Genomic DNA, 16,442 nt, shown 5'->3' on the forward strand with positions numbered 1-16,442 from the left:
CGAGAGTATAAGAGTACAAGGGTAAACAGGTCTGTAGAGCGGTCTGCACAGAGCGGGATTAAAACAGAATGTACTTACACACAGTGTTTTATTTGGGAATTTGGAAAGAATGGGAATTCGGAGAAGAGAGGGAAGGAGTTGTTGCTTTTTGCCTAGACTACATTCATAGATTCATAGAAGATAGGAGCAGGAGTAGGCCAGTCGGCCCCTCGAGCCTGCTCCGCCATTTAATGAGATCATGGCTGATCATCCAAATTCAGTACCCTGTCCCTGCCTTCTCCCCATATCCCTTGATCCCTTTAGCCTCAAGAAATATATCCAATTCTTTCTTGAATATGTTTAATGAACTGGCCTCCACCGCCCTCTGTGGCAGAGAATTCCACAGGTTCACCACTCTCTGGGTGAAGAAATTCCTCCTCATTTCAGTCCTAAATGGCTTACCCCTTATCCTTAGACTGTGACCCCTGGTTCTGGACTCCCCGGCCATCAGAAACATCCTTCCTGCATCTAGTCTGTCCAGACCTGACAGAATTTTATAGGTTTCGATGAGATCCCCTCTCAATCTTCTAAACTACAGTGAGTATAAGCCCAATCGACACAATCTCTCCTCATACGTCATTCCTGCCATCCCAGGTATCAGCCTGGTGAATCTTCGCTGCACTCCCTCCATGGCAAGAACATCCTTCCTCAGGTAAGGTGACCAAAACTGCACACAGTACTCAAGGTGCGGTCTCACCAAGGCCCTGTACAACTGTAGCAAGACATCTTTGTTCCTGTACTCGAACCCTCTTGCTACGAAGGCCAACATACCATTTGCCTTCTTAACCGCCTGCTGCACCTGCATGCTTACCTTCAGCGACTGGTGCACAATAACACCCAGGTCTCTTTGCACTTCCCCTTCTCCCAATCTATTGCCATTCAAATAATAATCTGCCTTCCTGTTTTTGCCACCAAAGTGGATAACCTCACATTTATCCACACTATAGTGCATTTGCCATGTTTCTGCCCAATCACCTAACCTGTCCAAATCGTACTGGAGTTTCACGACATCCTCCTCACAGCTTACCCTCCCACCCAGCTTTGTGTCGTCTGCAAATTTGGAGATATTACATCCAATTCCCTCGTCCAGATCATTAATATATATTGTGAACAGCTGGGGTCCTAGGACCGATCCTTGCGGTACCCCACTAGTCACTGCCTGCCACTCGGAAAACGACCCGTTTATTCCAACTCTTTGCTTTCTGTCCGCCAACCAGTTCTCTATCCAAGTCAATACCTTGCCCCCAATCCCATGTGCCTTCGTTTTGCACGCTAATCTCTTATGTGGGACCTTATCGAAAGCCTTCTGAAAGTCCAAATACACCACATCCACTGGTTCTCCCTTATCTATTTTACCAGTTACATCCTCAAAAAATTCCAGTAGATTAGTCAAGCATGATTTACCTTTTGTAAATCCATGTTGACTTTGTCCGATCCTGTCACTGCTTTCCAAGTGCTCTGCTATTACATCTTTTATAATAGACTCTAGCATTTTCCCCACTACCAATGTCAGGCTTACCGGTCTATAATTCCCCGCTTTTTCTCTACCACCTTTTTTTAATAGTGGGGTAACATTAGCTACCCTCCAATCCATGGGTACCGTTCCAGAGTCTATCGAGTTCTGGAAGATGACCAGCAATGCATCTACTATCTCTAGGGCCACTTCCTTAAGTACCCTGGGATGTAGACCATCAGGCCCTGGGGATTTATCGGCCTTCAGTCCCATCAATTTTGCTAACACCATTTCCCTACAAGTACTGATTTCTTTCAGTTCCTCCCTTTCATCAGACCCTATGTTCCCCGGCATCTCTGGGAGGTTATTTATGTCCTCCTTTGTGAAGACAGAACCAAAGTAAGTATTTAGTTGGTCTGCCATTTCCTTGTTTCCCATTATAAATTCCCCTGATTCTGACTGTAAGGGACCTACACTTGACTTCACCAATCTTTTTCTCTTCACATATCTATAAAAGCTTTTACAGTCAGTTTTTATGTTCCCTGCAAGCTTACCCTCATATTCTATTTTCCCTTTCTTAATTAATCCCTTTGTCCTCCTTTGTTGACTCCTAAACTGCTCCCAATCCTCAGGATTATTGCTTTTTCTAACAATTTATATGTCCTCTCCTTGGATCTTATGCTATCCCTAATTTCCCTTGTTAGCCATGGTTGAGTCACTTTTTTTGTTTTATTTTTATGCCAAACTGGGATGAACAAATTCTGTAGCTCATCCATTCGGTCTTTGAATGTTTGCCATTGCCTATCCACCATCAACCCTTTGAGTGCCATTCCCCAATCAATCCTACCTAATTCGCTCCTCAGACCATCGTAGTTTCCTTTATTTAAATTGAGGACCCTTGTCTCTGAGTCAACTACTTCATTCTCCATCTTATTGAAGAATTCGATCATATTATGATCGCTCCAACCCAAGGGGCCTCGTACAACAAGATTGATAATAATTTGATAATAATTCAACTTTATTGTCATTGTACAATGCACAAGTACAATGAAATGTGATCTTGCAAGCTCCCATGAGTCCAGTACAAATAACATTAACATTAACGTAAATAGCACCGTCCTGGGAGAAGCAAAGCCGCTGCGTCTGTGCGTGCCGCCATTAATCCTTTCTCGTTACATAATACCCAGTCTAAGATGGCCTGATCTCTGGTTGGTTCCTCGCCATATTGGTCCAGGAAACCATCCCGTAAGCACTCCAGGAATTCCTCCTCCACAGTATTGTTACTAATTTGGTTATTAATTTGGTTAACCATTAATTTGGTTCTATATGTAGAGTAAAGTCACCCATGATGACTGCTGTGCCCTTATTGCACGCTTCTCTAATTTCCCTTTTAATGCCATCCCCAACCTGTGCCTTACTGTTTGGAGGTCTATATACCACTCCCACTAATGTTTTTTTCCCCTTAGTATTTCTCAATTCTACCCATACAGATTCCACATCATCAGATCTAATATCCTTCATTACAATTGTATTAATCCCTTCTTTAACCAGTAATGCTACCCCACCTCCCTTTCCTTTTTGCCTATCTTTCCTGAATATCGAATACCCCTGGATGTTGAGTTCCCAGTCTTGGCCATCCTTGAGCCACGTTTCTGTAATCCCAACCAAATCATATTCGTTTACCTCTATTTGCGCAGCCAATTCATCCACCTTATTACAAATGCTCCTCGCATTAAGACACAAAGCCTTCAGGCTTGTTTTTTTAACGCTCTTAGACCTATTAGAATTATTATTTACTGTGGCCACGTTTGGTTTAAACCGTTGATTTCTCTGACTGCCACTTTTGTTTTTCTCCTTCCTATCTTTTGCTTTTATCCCTGTTTTCCTTTCCTCTGTCTCCCTGCTCAGGTTCCCAACCCCCTGCCATTTTAGTTTAAACCCCCCCGAACAGTGCTAGCAAACCTCCCCGCAAGGATATTTGTCCCGCTCTGGTTCAGGTGCAACTCGTCGACTTGTACAAGTCCCATCTTCCCCAGAAGCAGGCCCAGTGATCCAGGAAACTAAAGCCCTCCCTCCTGCACCAACTCTTTAGCCATGCATTCATCTGCTCTATCCTCCTATTCCTATACTCACTAGCAAGTGGCACCGGGAGTAATCCAGAGATTACAACCTTTGAGGTCCTACTCTTTAATCTGCTACCTAGCTCCCTAAATTCTTGCTGCAGGACCTCATCCCTCTTCCTACCTATGTCGTTGGTCCCAATGTGAACCACGACCTCTGCCTGTTCACCCTCCCCCTTCAGAATGCACTGCAGCCGTTCAGTGACATCCTTGACCCTGGCACCAGGCAGGCAACAAACCATCCTGGAGTCACGTCTACGGCCATAGAAACGCCTATCTGTTCCCCTTATGATAGAATCCCCTACCACTATTGCTCTCCTACTCTTTTGCCTCCCTTCCTGAGCAGCAGAAGCACCCCTGGTGCCAGGAAGTTGGCTGCTGCTGCCTTCCCCTGGTGAGTCATCCCCTTCAACAGTATCCAAATTGGTATACCTGTTTGAAAGGGGGATGGCCACAGGGGCCCCCTGCACTACCTGCCTGCTTCTATTGCTTCTGGTGGTCACCCATTTTCCTTCTGCCTGTGCAGCCCTTACCTGCGGTGTGACCAACTCAGTAAACTTGAAGTGCTTTGTGTTACAGATAGATATTTAATTTCATTACCCATAACTTAATCTAGATCAAGTAAGTAGTCAAGAAACTACACTGTAAACTAAGTTACCTAATTACAAATTTAATTACATTTAATAAAACAAGGCCATATAGGGATGGCAATGCAGGTGGTACGCCGCAACTGCAGCATGTGGGCATTTATGGAGAGGATTGTGATCCCAGACAACCATGTTTGCAGTAAGTGCCTGCACCTTGAGGAACTTCAGCTCAGAGTTTTCGAGCTAGAGTCTGAGGTGCAGACATTGTGGGGCATCAGTGATGGGGAGAGTTACCTGGACACTTTGATCCAGGAGGCAGTCACACCCCTTAGGTTAGGTAGTGGTACAGGAGGGTGTGACTGCAACTCGAGCAGGTAAGGGGACCCAAGGTGCAATGCTGATGGAGCCTCAGCCTTTGCCCTTGTCCAACAGGTATGAGGTTCTTGCTGCCTGTATGGATGAGGGAAAAGCCTGTAAGATGGATGAGCAAGCTGACCATGGTACCATGGTGCAGGAGGCCATTCAAGTGGTGGGAGTGAAAGGGAATGTAGTTGTGGTAGGGGACAGTATAGTCGGGAGATAGATACTGCTCTCTGCAGCTGCGAGCAAGAGGTCCGAAGATTGTGTTGCCTGCCAGCATTAAAGGCATCTCCTTGCGGCTGGAGGAGAACTTGGAGTGGGAGGGGGAGGATCCAGTTAATGTGGTCCACATTGGAACCAACGACATAGGTAGAACTAAGAACAAGGTTCGGCTGAGGGAGTTTGAGGAGCTAGGATCCAAATTAAAAATCAGAACTCTAAGGTAATAATCTCTGGACTGTTACCTGAGCCACGTGCAAATTGGCATAGGGACAAACAGATTATAGTTTAAATGACAACAGAAAATGCTGGAAGCACTCAGCAGGCCAGGCAGCATCCGTGGAGAGAGAAACAGAGTTAACGTTTCAGGTCTGGGACCCTTCATCAGAACTGGAAAAGGTTGGAGATGTAACAGATTTTAAGCAGGTGCAGAGGCAGGGAAAGGGGAAGGGGAAGGGAGGAAGGAATTGAAGGAACATTCTGTGCTAAGGAGGCAGGAGAAATAAAATGTTGCAACTGGGGATGGCAGAATCATACAGCCTGAAAAATGGGGGCAGGGGTTATAGTCTGAAATTGTTGAACTCAATGTTGAGTCCAGAAGGCTGTAAAGTGCCTAATCGAAAGATGAGGTGCTGTTCCTCGAGCTTACGTTGAGCTTCATTGGAACAGTGTAAGAGGCTGAGGACAGAGAGATCAGAGTGGGAGTGAAGCGGAGAATTAAAGTGACAGGCGACCGGAAGCTCGGGGTCATCCTTCCTGACTGAATGGAGGTGTTCCACAAAGCGGTTGCCCAATCTGCGTTTGGTCTCCCCATTGTAGAGGAGACCGTACCGTGAGCAACGAATACAGTGTACTAAATTGCAAGAAGTACAAGTAAATCGTTGTTTCACCTGGAAGGGGTGTTTGGGAAGGGAGGAGGTAAAAGGGCATGCGTTGCATCTCCTGCGCTTGCACGGGAAGGTGCCAGGCAAAGGGGAAGGGCTGTTGGGGGTGATAGAGGAGTGGACCAGGGTGTTGCGGAGGGAACGGTCCCTTAGGAATTCTGAAGGGGGAGGTGAGGGGAAGATGCGTTTGGTGGTGGGATCACACTGGAGGTGGCGGAAATGGCGGAGGATGATCCCTTGAATGTGGAGGCTGGTGGGGTGAAAGGTGGGGACAAGGGGAACCCTATCGTGGTTCTGGGAGGGAGGGAGGGGAAGGGGTGAGAGCCGAAGTGCGGGAAATGGAATGGAACAGTCAAGGGCCGTGTCAACCACAGTAGAGGGGAATCCTCGGTTGAGGAAAAAGGAAGACATATCGGAAGCACTGGTATGGAAGGTGGCATCATCAGAATAGATGCGGCGGAGATGGAGAAACTAGGAGAATGGAATAGAGTCCTTACAGGAAGCGGGGTGGGAGGAAGTGTAGTCCAGGTAGCTGTGGGAGCCAGTGGGCTTGTAGTGGATGTTTGTCGATAGCCTATCGCCAAAAATGGAGACGGAGAAGTCGAGGAAGGGAAGGGAAGAGTCAGAGATGGGCCATGTGAAGGTGAGGGAAGGGTGGAAATTGGAAGCAAAGTGAATGAACTTTTCTAGTTCAGGACGAGAGCAGGAAACGGCACCGATACAGTCCAGAAAAAGAGGTGAGGGAGGGGTCCTGAGTAGGACTGGAACAAAGAGTGTTCCACATATCCCACGAAAAGGCAGGCATAGCTGGGGCCCATGTGGGTTCCCATAGCAACATCTTTAATTTGGAGGAAGTGAGTGGAGTCAAAGGAGAAGTTGTTCAATGTGAGACCAAGTTCAGCCAGGCGGAGGAGGGTGGTGATGGATGGGGACTGGTTGGGCATCTGTTCAAGGAAAAAGCGGAGCGCCCTCAGGCCATCCTGGTGGGGGATGGAGGTGTAGAGGGATTGGATGTCCATAGTGAAAAGGAGACGGTTGGGGCCAGGAAACTGTTCAAGTGGCGGAGGGCGTCAGAAGAGTCACGAATGTAGGTGGGAAGAGACTGGATAAGGGGAGAAAAAATAGAGTCGAGATAGGAAAGGATAAGTTCCGTGGGGCAAGAACAGGCTGAAACGATGGGTCTACCAGAGCAGTCCTGTTTGTGGATCTTGGGAAGGAGGTAGAAGCGGGCTGTGTGGGGTTGGGGGATTATGAGGTTGGCGGCCATGGAGGGAAGATCTCCAGAGGAGATGAGGTCAGTGACAGTCTTGGAAACAATGGCTTGGTGTTTGGTAGTGGGGTCATGGTCCAGGGGGAGGTAGGAGGAGGTGTCGGAGAGTTGCCGTTCATCTTCCGCACAGTAGAGGTCAGTTCGCCAAACAGCAACAGCACCACCCTTGTCAGCAGATTTAATGATAATGTTAGGGTTGGATCGGAGAGAACGGAGTGCTGCAAGTTCAGAGGGAGGTAGGTTGGAGTGAGAGTGGGGAGCAGAGAAATTGAGACAGTTGATGTTACACCGGCATGGAAGTGGAGTGACGAATGTAAACGAGCTTTCCAGAAGAGCAAAACACTAATCACATCGAAAGAGGTATTGGCCCATTTCAACCCAGCACTACCAATTCGGTTGGCGTGTGATGCGCCACCCTACGGCATTGGAGCGGTGCTGTTGCACAAATTCTTGGACGGCTCAGAGAGGCCAATAGCCTTCGCGTCACGATCGCTAACCTCAGCCGAGCGTAACTACGCTCAGATTGACAGGGAGGCCCTCAGCCTAGTGTGGGGAGTGAAAAAGTTCAATCACTATCTGCACGGGCAGAAATTCACCTTGCTGACTGACCACCAGCCTCTTGTCTCCATTTTTAATCCGAAGAAGGGCATTCCGGTGATTACTGCGCAACGACTACAAAGATGGTCATTCTTTCTAGGGGCGCACCACTATGAGATTGAATATAAGGGCACGAAACAGCATGGAAATGCTGATGGGCTATCACGCCTGCCACTGCCTACTACGGAGGAAGCACCAGCAGTGGATCCTGTCGAAATATTTCATTCGACTATAGTTGAATACCTACCGGTAACTAATGCTCGTATAGAAAAGGAGACCCGAAATGACCCGACACTGTCTCGGGTATATGATTTGACGGTGAAGGGATGGCCAGCACATGGCGACTCACTGTTGCCAGCATTCTCGACAAGAGAACAGCTGTCAGTGTGCCGGGGGACCTTGATGTGTGGATCCCAAGTGGTAATTCCAGCCAAGTTAAGGGATAGAGTTTTCAATGAGCTTCATGAGGGTCATCTGGGAGGGGTAAAAATGAAAAGCCTTGCCAGGGCTTATGTGTGGTGGCCGGGAATCGATAAACAAATTGAGGACCTGACCAAGAGCTGCTCAGGATGCCAGAAAGTCCAAAATGCACCACCACATGCCTCTCTACACCCATGGGAGTGGCCCTCATCTCCATGGCAACGGGTGCATATTGATTTTGCTGATCCATTCATGGACTCAATGTTTTTAATAGCCGTGGATGCGCACTCGAAATGGCCTGAGGTCATCAAAATGTCCTCCACCACCACGGAGAAAACTATTGCAGTCCTACGGACCATTTTTGCCAGGAACGGCTTGCCAGAACAGATTTGCTCCAATAACGGACCACAGTTTGTGTCCGAAGAGTTCCGGAGGTTTATGCAGAAGAATGGGGTAAGGCATTACACATCTGCCCCGTATCATCCAGCCACAAATGGATTGGCTGAGAGGTTCGTACAAACCTTTAAGAAGGCAATAAAGGCTATGTACAATGACAACATTCCGCTGCGGCATAAGGTGGACAATTTCCTGTTCGCCTACCGGAATGCGACACATGCAGTCACCAACCAGGCCCCGGCCATGATGTTCTTTAACCGAAGGTTAAGATCTCGCCTGGATTTGCTCAGACCAGACGTACGAAGAGATGTTGAGAGTAAACAATTCCAGCACATCCATGAGAAGCCAACAAGGAGCTTCAATGTAGGGCAACCAGTCTTGGCCCGCGACTACCGAACAGAAAAATGGCAGCCAGGAACGATATGCATACGGCAGGGCCCACTAATGTACACAGTGGACATTGGGGAGAACATCGTGAGACGCCATGCTGACCAGATCCTAGAGTCACAGGAACAAGTCGACCCCATGCCTCGCCCATACATACCTGGTGAGGAACCCGACGTACAGGTCGCATCTACCCCAGAAACAGTAGCATCGGAAGCTGATGACCCAATCGGGAAAGGCGCTATCCAGAAAGGATCAGAAAGCCTCCCCAAAGACTGAATATATAAATGGACTATTTTCAGCTAACGTTGTATGTTAAAAGTGTTAATTGTAATTAGTTTGATATTTAATTGTTAAATGAGTGTTATGGTACTGTTAATCTAAAAGGGGAGGAATTGTAATGTATATACCTTTAAGGGGGGAACTACTTTTTACAGCTCATGTATACTGTAGTACCGGCAGTGGCCACACCTGTATATAGCACTGAGCAGTAATCTGTACAGTTCATTTCCAGAGTGAGCCACGTTGAGTAAACACCTGTTGTACCGTTCTCCTGCAGTCTGTGTCTTACTACTGACGGACACAACACTGGGGATTTATCGGCCTTCAATCCCATCAATTTCCCTAACACCATTTCCCTACAAATACTGATTTCATTCAGTTCCTCCCCGACATCTCTGGGAGGTTATTTGTGTCCTCCTTTGTGAAGACAGAACCAAAGTATGTATTTAATTGGTCTGCCATTTCTTTGTTCCCCATTATAAATTCCCCTGATTCTGACTGCAAGGGACCTACGCTTGACTTCACCAATCTTTTTCTCTTCACATATCTATAAAAGCTTTTACAGTCAGTTTTTATGCTCCCTACGGAGACCTAGTTGCACTTTGGCCAAGATTTAGAACAAAATATTCCAGGATACTTAACTTTTAGAAGAGATAGGCAAAATGGAATAGGAGGAAGGGGTAGCCCTGATAATAAAGAATGGGATAAAGACAGTAGAGAGAAAGGATCTTAGCTCTGAAAATCAAGAAGTAGAATCAGTTTGGGTAGAGCTAAGAAACAGCAAGGGGCAGAAAACATTGGTGGGAGTTGTTTATTGGCCTCCAAAAATAGTTGTAATGTAGGACAGAGTATAAATCAGGAAATTAGAGGTGCATGCAACAAGAGGGACTTTAATCTACATATAGACTGGGCAAACCAAATTTGCAGTAATAGTGTGGAGGACAAGTTAATGGAATGTATGCAAGAAAGTTTTCTAGATCAGTATGTTAAGGAACCAACTAGGGAACAGGCTATTTTAGATCTAGTATTGTGCAATGAGAAAGAGTTAATTAATAGTCTTCATGTAAAGGGGCCAGGTAGTAAGTGAGTGGGCGAGAACATGGCAAATGGAATATAATGTGGAGAAATGTGAAGTTATCCACTTTGGTAGGAATAATAGAAAAGCAGAGTATTTTTTAAATGGTGAGAGATTGGGAAATGTAGGTGTTCAGAGGGACCTGGGTGTCCTTGTACACAAATCACTGAAAGTTAACATGCAGGTATAGCAAGCAATTAGGAAAGCAAATGGTATGTTAGCCTTTATTTCAAGAGGATTTGAGTATAAGAGTAAAGACGTCTTACTGCAATTATATAGGATCCTGGTGAGACCACACCTGGAGTATTGTGGACAGTTTTGGTCTCCTTACCAAAGGAAGGATATACTTGCCATAGAGGGAGTGCAACGAAGGTTCACCAGACTGGTTCCTGGGATGGGGGGATTGTCCTATGAGGAGAGATTGAGTAGACTAGGCCTATATTCTCTAGAGTTTAGAAGAATGAGAGGTGATCTCATTGAGACATACAAAATTCTTAAAGACTTGACGGGGTAGATGCAGGGAGGATGTTTCCCCTGGCTGGGGAGTCTAGAACCAGGGGTCACAGTCTCAGGATAAGGGGTCGGCCATTTAGGACTGAGATGAGGAGAAATTTCGTCACTCAGAGGTTGGTGAATCTTTGGAATTCTCTACCCCAGAGGACTGTGGAGGCTCAGTCGTTGAGTATATTCAAGACAGAGATCGATAGATTTTTGAATATTAAGGGAATCAAGGGATATGGGGATAGTGCAGGAAAGTGGAGATGAGGTAGAAGATCAGCCATGATCTTATTGAATGGCGGAGCAGGCTCAAAAGGCCAAATGGCCTACTCCTGCTCCTATTTCTTATGTTCTTATGTTTATCCTCACAGGTAGTAAGTACATTGTACCTGTTGGATTGGATCAGTTTCTCTGGATCCTCATTCCTTTTCTTACCTGGGTTCCCCTTACTCTGCACGCTATCAGTCACAGCAACCTCGTTCTGAACCTGCACCTCTCTACGAGGTGTGACCAAAGTCTGGAGGAAACTGTCCAGATACTCTTCCCCCTCCTTTATGTATTGGAGTGTCTCCAACTCGCACTCCAGCTCAAAGACTCTGAGCCAGAGTGTGAGTTGGAGACACTCCGACACATAAGGGAGGGGGAAGAGTATCTGGATAGTTTGCTCCAGACTTCGCTCCCGCTTCGGGGAGTGAATGGTTCAGTGAGACCTGACACATAAGGGAGGGGGAAGAGTATCTTGACAGTTTGCTCCAGATTTCATAGAATCATAGAATGGTTACAGCCAGGCTATTTCGCCCGTCGAGCCTGTGCCGGCTCTCTGCAAGAGCACTTCAGCTAGTCCCACTCCCCTGCCCTTTCCCCGTAGCCCTGCAAATTTCTTTCCTTCAGATACTTATCCAACTCCCTTTTGAAAGCTGTGATTGAATCTGCCTCCACCACCCTTCCAGGCAGTGAATTCCAGATCTTAACCGCTCGCTGCGTAAAAAAGTTTTTTCTTACATTGCCTTTGGTTCTTTTGCCAATCACCTTAAATCTGTGTCCTCTGGTTTGCGACCCTTCTGCCAATGGGAACAGTTTCTCTCTCTCTACTCTGTCCAGACCCCTCATGATTTTGAACACCTCTATCAAATCTCCTCTCAATCTTCTCTGTTCCAAGGAGATCATCCCCAGCTTCTCCAGTCTATCAACATAACTGAAGTCCCTCATTCCTGGAATCATTCTTGTAAATCTTTTCTGCACCTTCTCTAAGGCTTTCACATCCTTCCTAAAGTGTGGTGTCCAGAATTGAACACAATACTCCAGTTGGGGCTGAACCAGTGTTTTATACAGGTTCATCATAACTTCCACAATTTTGTACTCTATACTTCTATTTATGAAGCCTGTCCTGCCACCTTCAATGATTTGTGCACACATACCCTCAGGTCTCTGTTCATGCACCCCCTTCAGGATTGTACCATTTAGTTTATATGTCCTCTTCTCATTCTTTCTAGCAAAATGTATCACTTTACACTTTTCTGCGTTAAATTTCATCTGCCACGTGTCCGCCCATTTCACCAGCCTGTCTATGTCTTCCTGAAGTCTATCACTCTCCTCCTCACTGTTCACTATACTTCCAAGTTTTGTCATTGCAAATTTTAAAATTGTGCTCTGTACACGCACGTCCAAGTCATTAATATATATCAAGAAAAGTAGTGGGCCTAGAACCGACCCCTGGGGAACGCCACTGTATACCTTCCTCCAGTCCGATAAACAACCATTCACCACTACTCTCTGTTTCCTATCATAGAATCATAAAAAGTTACAGCACGGAAGGAGGCCATTTCGGCCCATCGTGTCTGCGCCGGCCAACAAAGAGCTATGCAGCCTAATCCCACTTTCCAGCTCTTGGTCCGTAGCCCTGTAGGTTAGAGCATCCCAAGTGCACATCACTTAGTCAATTTCGTATCCATGCTGCCACTGTCCCTTTTATTCCATGGGCTTCAACTTTGCTGGCAAGCCTATTATGTGGCACTTTATCAAACGACTTTTGGAAATCCATGTATGCCACGTCAACTGCATTACCTTCATCAACCCTCTCTTTTACCTCATCAAAGAACTCAATCAAGTTAGTTAAACATGATTTGCCTTCCCACTTTGGGGGAGTGAATGGCTCAGTGAGACCTGACACATAAAGGAGAGGGAAGAGTATCTGGACGGTTTGCTCCAGACTTCGCTCCCACTTTAGGGGAGCGAACGGTTCAGTGAGACCTGGGTTCAAAATAAGTCTAAATTGGTGGGATATTCATTTCTTCGATGCTCTGATTGTGAGTCAAAGACCAGCCCTCCCATTATCCCTACCCTTGTCAAGCTTTAGTCACACCCGATTAACCTCATCCTCGACTTCAGGGTTAAGGACATCTCCTCTGGGCTGGAGAGAAACTTGGAGTGGGAGGGGGAGGATCCAGTTGTCGTGGTCCATGTTGGTACCAACGACATAGATAGGACAAGGAAAGAGGTTCTGCTGAGGGAGTATGAGCAGCTAGGGGCCAAATTAAAAAGCAGAACCACAAGGGTAATAATCTCTGGATTACTACCTGAGCCATGAGCAAATTTGGCTAGGGTAAATAAAATCAGAGAGTTAAATGCGTGGCTCAAAGACTGGTGTGGGAGAAATGGGTTTTGCTTCTTGGGACACTGGCACCAGTACTGGGACAGGAGAGAGCTGTTCCGTTGGGACGGACTTCACTTGGCCAGTGCTGGGACTAGAGTCCTGGCGAATCGAATAACTAGGGCTGTAGAGAGGGCTTTAAACTAATTAGTGGGAGGGAGGTTTCAAGAGAGCGAAAAATAAAAATGTTAGCGGAGAAGGCAATAGAGCAAAGTAGCAGTGGGGAAATTAAAAACCAGAGCGTGTCAGGAAGGGACAGAATATATAAAGATAAAGGTAAAGCAGTAAAGGGGGTAAAAGCAGGAATAAATTGTCACAAAACATATTTACAAGTTCTTTATCTGAATGCACGCAGCATTCGTAACAAAATAGACGAGTTGACAGTACAAATAACTACACATGGGTATGATCTGGTGGCCATTACAGAAACATGGCTGCGAGGTGACCATGACTGAGAACTAAACATCCAGGGGTATTTGACTATTAGGAAGGACAGACAGGAAGGAAAGGGAGGTGGGGTGGCTATGTTAATAAAGGATGGAATCACTGCAATAGTGAGAAATGATATTGGGTCAAAGGATCAGGATAGTGAAACAGTTTGGGTGGAGATAAGGAATAATAAGGGGAAAAAGTCACTAGTGGGCGGAGTCTATAGGCCTCCTAACAGTTGCAACTCTATTGGTCGGAGTGTAAATCAGGAAATAATTGGGGCTTGGAATAATGGAACAGCTATAATCATGGGAGATTTTAACTTTCATATTGACTGGACAAATCAAATTGGGCAGGGCAGCCTTGAGGAAGAGTTCATAGAGTGCATTAGGGACGGGTTCCTTGAGCAGTATGTTACTGAACCAACCAGGGGGCAGGCAATCTTAGATCTGGTCCTGTGTAATGAGACAGGATTAATAAAAAATGTCCTAGTAAAGGATCCCCTTGGTATGAGTGACCATAACATGGTTGAATTCCAAATTCAGTTGGAGGGTGAGAGAGTTGGATCTCAAACCAGCGTACTAAGCTTAAATAAAGGAGACTATGAAGGTATGAGAGCAGAGTTGACTAAAGTGGACTGGGAAAATAGATTAAAGTGTAGGACGGTACACGAGCAGTGGTGTACATTCAAGGAGATATTTCACAACTTTCAAGATAAATATATTCCACTGAGGAAAAAGGGGCGTAAAAGAAAAGACAGCCATCCGTGGCTAAGTAAAGTAATAAAGGATAGTATCCGACTGAAAACAAGGGCATATTAAATAGCCAAATCTAGTGGGAGGATAGAAGATTGGGAAGCATTTAAAAGCCAGCAAAGAATAACTAAAAGATTAATTAAGAAAGGGAAGATAGATTATGAAAGTAAACTAGCAAAAAATATAAAAACAGATAGCAAGAGTTTCTACAGCTATATAAAAAGAAAAAGGGTGGCTAAAGTGAATGTTGGTCCCTTAGAGGACGAGACCAGGAAATTAGTAGTGGGGAACATGGAGATGGCAAATACGCTGAACAAATATTTTGTATCAGTCTTTACAGTAGAGGACACTAAAAATATCCCAACACTGGACAAACAGGGGGCTATAGCGGGGGAGGAGCTAAACACGATTAAAATCACTAAGGAGGTGGTACTCGGTAAGATAATGGGACTTAAGGCGGATAAATCCCCTGGACCTGATGGCTTACATCCTAGGGTCTTGAGAGAAGTAGCGGTAGGGATTGCAGATGCATTGGTGGTAATTTTCCAAAACTCCCTGGATTCAGGAAAGGTCCCAACAGATTGGAAAACTGCTAATGTAACACCCTTATTTAAAAAGGGAGGTAGACAAAAGGCTGGAAACTATAGACCAGTTAGCCTAACATCTGTGGTTGGTAAAATGTTGGAGTCCATTATTAAGGAAGCAGTAACAGGACATTTGGATAAGCATAATTTAATCGGACAGAGTCAGCATGGTTTTATGAAGGGGAAGTCATGTTTGACAAATTTGCTCAAATTCTTTGAGGACTTAACAAACAGGGTGGATAAAGGGGAACCCGTGGATGTGGTGTATTTGGACTTCCAAAAGGCATTTGACAAGGTGCCACACAAAAGATTACTGCACAAGATAAAAAATCACGGGATTGGGGGTAATATACTGGCATGGGTGGAAGATTGGCTATCTAACAGAAAACAGAGAGTTGGGATAAATGGTTCATTCTCGGGTTGGCAATCAGTAACTAGTGGTGTTCCGCAGGGGTCAGTGCTGGGACCCCAACTCTTTACAATCTATATTAACGATTTGGAGGAGGGGACCAAGTGCAACGTATCCAAGTGTACCGACGATACAAAGATGGGAGGGAAAGCAGTGAGTGAGGAGGACATAAAAAACCTGCAAAAGGACATAGACAGGCTAAGTGAGTGGGCAGAAATTTGGCAGATGGAATATAATGTTGGAAAGTGTGAGGTTATGCACTTTGGCAGAAAAAATCAAAGAGCAAGTTATCTAAATGGAAAGAAAGTGCTACAGTACAAAAGGATCTGGGGGTCCTGGTGCATGAAACACAGAAGGTTAGTATGCAGGTACAGCAGGTGATCAGGAAGGCCAATGGAATCTTGGCTTTTATTGCAAGGGGGATGGAGTATAAAAGCAGGGAAGTCATGCTGCAGTTATACAGGGTACTGGTGAGGCCACACCTGGAATATTGCGTACAGTTTTGGTTTCCATATTTAAGAAAAGATATACTTGCTCTCGAGGCAGTTCAGAGAAGGTTCACTCGGTTGATTCCGGAGATGAGGGGGTTGACTTATGAGGAAAGGTTGAGCAGGTTGGGCCTCTACTCATTGGAATTCAGAAGAATGAGAGGCGATCTTATAGAAACATATAAGATTGTGAGGGGGCTTGATCGGGTGGATGCGGGGAGGATGTTTCCACTGATGGGTGAGACTAGACCTAGGGGGCATAATCTTAGAATAAGGGGCTGCCGTTTCAAAACTGAGATGAGGAGAAACTTCTTCACTCAGAGGGTAGTAAATCTATGGAATTTGCTAACTCAGAGAACTGTGGAAGCTGCGACATTAAATAAATTTAAAACGGAGATCGACAGTTTCCTAGCTGATAAGGGAATTAGGGGTTATGGGGAGCGGGCAGGGAAGTGGACGTGAGTCTAGGTTCGGATCAGCCATGATCCTATTGAATGGCGGAGCAGGCCCGAGGGGCCGTATGGCCTACTCCTGCTCCTATTT

At 45.8% G+C, this 16,442-nt stretch overlaps 1 protein-coding gene across 2 annotated transcripts in view; it reads left to right on the forward strand.

Annotated features, from left to right (window-relative positions):
* Nucleotides 1-16,442, forward strand: part of LOC147116895 (uncharacterized) — a 231,763-nt gene that overhangs the window by 118,458 nt on the left and 96,863 nt on the right. The window lies entirely within an intron of this gene.

The sequence above is a fragment of the Somniosus microcephalus genome, chromosome 5, assembly GCF_052327205.1.
Source record: "Somniosus microcephalus isolate GS21.2 chromosome 5, FLI_Smic_1.0, whole genome shotgun sequence".
NCBI lineage: Eukaryota > Metazoa > Chordata > Chondrichthyes > Squaliformes > Somniosidae > Somniosus > Somniosus microcephalus.